Raw genomic sequence first — 6,061 nt, 5'->3', positions numbered from 1 at the left:
ATTGTGAAGTCGTTAAAAGATGCGTGGCCGTCAACATTCTTGACGTCATGTTTCATACTTCTTAGGGCAGATTCTGTTTTAAAGGGGAGCTTTGATATTTCACAACATACATGATATTGATTATAACGAGCAGATCCCGCTTTTTCAAATGTAAGCCAAGCTGGCATCTGGCAGGCAGTGGTGGAAAGTAAGTAAAAGTACTGTATAAGTCATCTTTTTAGGAGTACATTTTACACTGGATACTTTTTTTTTCTTATTTTAGAGCAGGTATCTACTCTCTGTGCTATTACATTTTTTAACTGGACTGAAGTGACGTGAAGGGTTTATTATTTTAGGATGTTTACATTTGCCTACAACAGTCTCTGTTTATAAAAGGCGAGGACATTTGCCTCTGATGACCAATAATCAGGACTCTTTATCAAGATTCAACCCTTTTCTGTGTGAATTCATTTTGATTTATTCTCTATCAAGTACATTTTAAAGGTGAGCTTTTGAAATAATATGTTTTGTTTTACTGAGACAAGTTCCTGTATCTGTACTTTAGCCAAAGAGATTCTGGAGGTTTGGAAGGTTTTGGACTGCGTCAGCAGTAAAAGATAATGTTTTGCACGCTATTATTACCTTGAACTTTCCCACTTCTTAATAAAAGACTGAATGAAGTGCTTTTGGCTGAGTTAAGTGAGTTTTACTTTCAAAAATATTAAGAGTCCCAAAAGAGTCAAAATATGTAATGGACAATGATTGTCATATATATATTTTTTAATGAATTAACCACTCTTAATTGTGTTAAACTGTTTCTTTGTGAAACTGGGAAGTGGGAACTGGACTGTGGTTGTTCTGAATGAATAAATCTAGACCACGGGGGAAAGACACACTCTTTATTTTACTAACATTTACATGTATTATAGTCTCTAGTGCATAAAACAACAGATTATGACTTCTGGTACATATGTGGCTGGTATAGGATGCAAAAAGTAAGCTAGATGTTGGCAATAATTACTTTTTGAATGCTGTGGTTATGCAAGCTGCTGAAGAGACATTTCCTGCTGACAATTATTATTATTACAGTGTATTTATACAGCGCCTTTCTATCTTCAAGGCACTTAAAGCACTTTACTAGGCAATGTGGGCGACATGTATTGCACACACATTTCCTCTAGCACCCCACTGTTGCACCTGGTGTTTCAGCGGTCTAACCATCTTAGTATGAACTAGGCCCTGTCCTGCTTAGCTTCTGAGAGCTGACGAGCTTGGTTATTGGCAAGCAGGTATGGCCACAATGAAGTAAAGTACAGGATTTCTTACTCATAAAGGTTTGTATTGGATAGACTGTTCGAATGCTATAAATGTATTTTCTCCATGTACACTTCCTGTCTAAGAAAAAAAATCTAACTTTTGCAGTGAGTGGCTTCTCATTTCTGAAACAACAGTGTGGGAAGACAAAGATGTCAATGTGTGTTTGAGAAGGGTCAAACCATTGGCAAGCAGAAACTAATCTCCTGCAGATCTGAATCCCAGTGAGAATGTTTGGGATGAGCTGGAGAGGGCCACTCTCTCCCATCATCAATAAAAATAATGTAACTCTCCATAGAAATACATCTTTGACATTGTAGAAGCTTATTGAAACAAAGCCACAGCGAATGTGTTCTGCAAAGCTAAAGGCTGTCCAAATTAAATATTAGAGCATGTGACTCTTTTCCTGTGGCGACTTTTCTTTTGGACAGGCAGTGTATATTGGATTATTTACGTCTCGCACCTTAACGTTGGGACAACCCACATAATGTAAACGTGGGCTCAGCTATGTCTCCTTTAGACTTACTATATCACTCTATACATCACACACAGGCACTTGTCAACTCCTTATGCAGTGAGAATCATTGTCTCTTCAGTCAGCTCACACGGAGATCGGCAGACTTGTGCATGCTGTGAATCACACTTACATTTGTGTTTAGCGCTACATCTGTCTCCCTCACATCCTTTCGACTGTGAATAGCCACTTCCTCAAAATGGAAACACCACAGCAAAGAACTGACTCTAATCCCCTTCACATATAACATGAAGTATACTTAAAGGCACTGAACAAACTCCAGTCATAATTGCTGTGACAAGGGTTATGATTTTACATCACCAGATACATTGTAGGCCTTGATCAGATTCTTCCAGCCTTAAATTCTACCACACTTTCAGTTCGATGCAAGATATATTAGGATTATACATAGACCTAATACATGTTACAGATTTAACACTCTATCCTATGCAGTTTGGTTATGGGTGAAATATTTATCAACTGTCAAGCAATATTATAGCCACAAATAATGTAGATGGACATTGCCGTATTGGGAAGTAACTACATACATGTACGGAAAATTCAGTATTTAGTATTTTGAATATTAATTTAGGGAGCGTTCACATTTATGCGTTTGTTATTTATTTGTTTATTTTTGTTTAGTCATTATTTGAAGGGGAAATCTACAGAGAAATCCATCTGCTATACGTAATTTGGTCATAAATTGAACCCACAGTCTTGATGTGAACTCGGTTTGGTCTAGTCCTTGTTCATATCTGAGCTAGTCCAGGTTTAATTTTGGGTTTAGTCAACAAAGTGTAAATGCACCCATAGAGTAACTGTACTGTGGTGCAGTTCTTTTGGGTGGTGTGCAGAAAACAGTTGCTTTCCTAAAATGAAAGGACTGCGTTATGGTACTTGATCACACAATCCAGGGTTCAAACTGCACAGCTTTAGAGAGAAAGTGAAAAACACACTACATGTGCCATTTTTCCTCTGTCATCGATACATACATGACAAACAGTGCAAAAAACTCCAAGCTGTTGTTTTCCTCTGCCATGTTTTTAGCCTAAAGCAACTCTTTGTAGAAGAGTTTCTATTAAGAAAACAATACTCTTTACTTGGCCAGAGTAAAATCCAATGTACATTTGAAAGTACATTTGAATTATGCCTGTGGACTATGGGCACAGTTCACCTTTCAAATTCTGTGAAAAAGTTGTTCAGTGTAATAATGAAAACAAAACATTATGCAGCTTTTCATCAAAATGGCTTAATGTAGTAGCCTTGAACCCGTTATATATATCTTTTTTTTTCACTTTACCTCCCACTGAATCCTTTTCCACGTCAAATTAGGCTCATATCAAACACAATCACATCTAGCTCTGTGTTGACTCAGATTGGTCACTTGCTGCTTTGTGCCAATTAACCAGCGTTTTATCTGTGTGCCTGAGTATTAAGCACAGCGAACTGGCAGCTACAGCCTGGCTCGCCCTGTGTTCCCGCCAGACACTGTTGTCCTCAGGGATTCAGATCTTGTTCGCTTTTTAAGCCGGTCAAAACCTGCATGAATAAGCAAACTCTCGACGCTTGTGGTCTCTGGTAATGAAACACCTACAATTTCTTCTTTTGACTTTCCCATTTATACACCATGAAATCACTGAGTCGAGACGTAAAGGTCCCTGAGTTAGTTCACAAAATCATTCATATGCAAAAGCTGACATTTCTTGAGTCATTTGTGTGGTGGTTAAAAAATTAAAAACAAAAAAAAATGGCATTTGAGATACTGTAGGCTAATTAAAGGGGCTGTACCCGATGTTTTTCATGTAATAAGTTCAAATATGTTTTGACCCAGAACAGATATATTATCGTAAAAGCATATATTCAGAGGGAAAATAGTCCATGGCGCGCACTTTGTATCAATTACAGAATTCTGTATTCTCTCCGCAAAGCAGGAGGTGCGCTGTTAGCATGCTAGTTGTTGTTAGCTCTACCGTGACTCACTCTGGCCTTAGAGAGTTGTGAAAGGCCATTATGAACTGATTGCTGTGAATATTTAGGATGCTCAGAAGGCATTAGGTAATGATACATGTGGACCGCTGAAAAGTAAACAAGTTAATGTTAACTAGTTCTGTCAAATCAGGCACAAACACCTTTAACATGGCCACAACTCAATGTCTTCACAGAAAATGAATGACTAAAATAACTGATAGGAGATTCCGACAAACTTAACTCACTGGTAACACTTTAAAGTAAGTTTCCTTAGTAAACTATTTGCAAGGCGTTAATAAGCACTATCCATCCATCCATCTTCTTCCGCTTATCCAGGGCCGGGTCGCGGGGGCAGCAGTCTAAGCAGGGACTCCCAGTCTTCCTTCTCCCCTCCTCTGAGGGGATTCCGAGGCGTTCCCAGGCCAGCCGAGAGACGTCCCTCCAGCGTGTCCTGGGTCTTCCACAGGGCCTTTTCCCGGTGGGACATGCCCGAAACACCTCCCCAGGGAGGCTCTCAGGAGGCATCCAGAACAGATGCCCCGCCTCCTCTCGACGTGGAGGAGCAGCGGCTCTACTCTGAGCTCCCCCCCTGTGACAAAGCACTAGTTATTTGTTTATAAGCTCTTAAGGCATTATAAGGCATTTACAAGCATTTAGTCATTTTATACATGGTTTATTATACATTATACATTTATTGTTAATAGTTTATAAAGTTGGTGTAATCCCTCATTTGTCCAGGAATGATCCTTTGTAGAAAAATATTCAACAGTGTTTTAAAAAAAATCTTAAAAATGATTCTCAATCTACGGATCAGTCTGAGACCTCGGATACTAATCTTACTCTGAGTAAGCACTGCCCACCGGGCAAAACCTCCTGATAATAGCCTGTCCTGTCCTGTTCTCAGCCCAGATCCGAACATTGAGAATGACTCGAGTCGAAACGTCTTGTTTTTCTAAAACAATGTCCAGATGACTACCACTGAATCTTTTTCTATTATAGCTAATTAAGTTTTAAGTGTAAGTGTAAGTCACAAAGGCGCCAGTCCAGCTGGCAGCCCGGTGTAAACGCTCCGCTCTTTTCTCACACTTTTTTCACACTTATTGTGCTTTATCTTTTGTATTTTGTAAAAAAAAAAATTCTACTTTACTTGTGCGATGGGGACACATGCTGGAATCGCTTTGGTTTGACTTGTTTTTGGCTTTGTTCGGCTGGATTATTGAGTGTTTTCGTCGTGATGTGCGCTAGCTCTGAGCTAGCCCCCGGCCCCCCCGCGCCCTCCGGCCATCCTGACGTACAGTATGCCGCCGGTACACGTTTATATAAAAGAGGAACTTCATGAATGATCGGGACACGCACTGGAATCGCTTTAATTCAACTTGTTTTGACTTTGTTCGGCTGGATTGAGTGTTTTCGTGTCATCGCGATGTGCCCTGGCTCCGAGCCCCCCCCGCCCCCCTGCGCCCCCCCCGGCCGGCGCCGTACCGCGTTTACACAAAGGAGGAACTCATGAAACTGCGGAGAACAGTCGTCTTACCCGGAGATCGTCACGTTATCCCGGCGGACATCCTAAGATTTTTATAAGAGATCTTCTACTGAGAGTGTTTTTCAAACTTCCTATAAGTTATTTGTTCTGTTCTTCTGTATCTATCTCTGTATCTACCTGCGTTGCATCAATGGAATTTCCCCATGTGGGACAATAAAGGATTATCTTATCTTATCTTATCTACCAATTGGGTAAATGCCATCCAAGTGCTTATAATCAAATAACTAGTGCTTAAGGCCTTAAATAGTTTCCTGAGGAAAAGTATTTTAATGCATTACTAGTCAGTGTTAAATCCATGATGGTATTTTTAAGAGATGTAAGCTAGTTCATAAAATCAACACAATTTCATCCTAATCATTTAAATGTGTTGAATTTGGCTCCAGACGTTGTGAAGACTGAATGCATTCTTTTCCAATCTTTTGATGGACCGCATTTCAAACAAAATTATGCATAAAAGGATATTCTGTTGCCAGAAATTCCTGACCAAGATCCTGGCTCAAGACTGAGCTGGATCCATGGAAGTTTTAAAAGACAGAGTCCAATAGAAATGACAAAAGAACCACCATGATATTTTCTTTTACTGTATTTATGTTTTTTGAGCGATATCCCATTACCCTATTCTCTTTTTTCAGTTGGCACACACAAACATTTGTAAATTGGGCATTATAAACACATGGTACAATTCATCACGCATTGCGGAGTAACAGCTTCAGACAGTTCGGCCGCTCTAAATAATAAAATGT

Source organism: Eucyclogobius newberryi, unplaced genomic scaffold, assembly GCF_026437365.1.
Source record: "Eucyclogobius newberryi isolate DKJ021-1_F unplaced genomic scaffold, fEucNew1.0.hap1 SCAF_13, whole genome shotgun sequence".
NCBI classification, from domain to species: Eukaryota; Metazoa; Chordata; class Actinopteri; order Gobiiformes; family Gobiidae; genus Eucyclogobius; species Eucyclogobius newberryi.
This window is presented reverse-complemented; position numbering follows the sequence as displayed.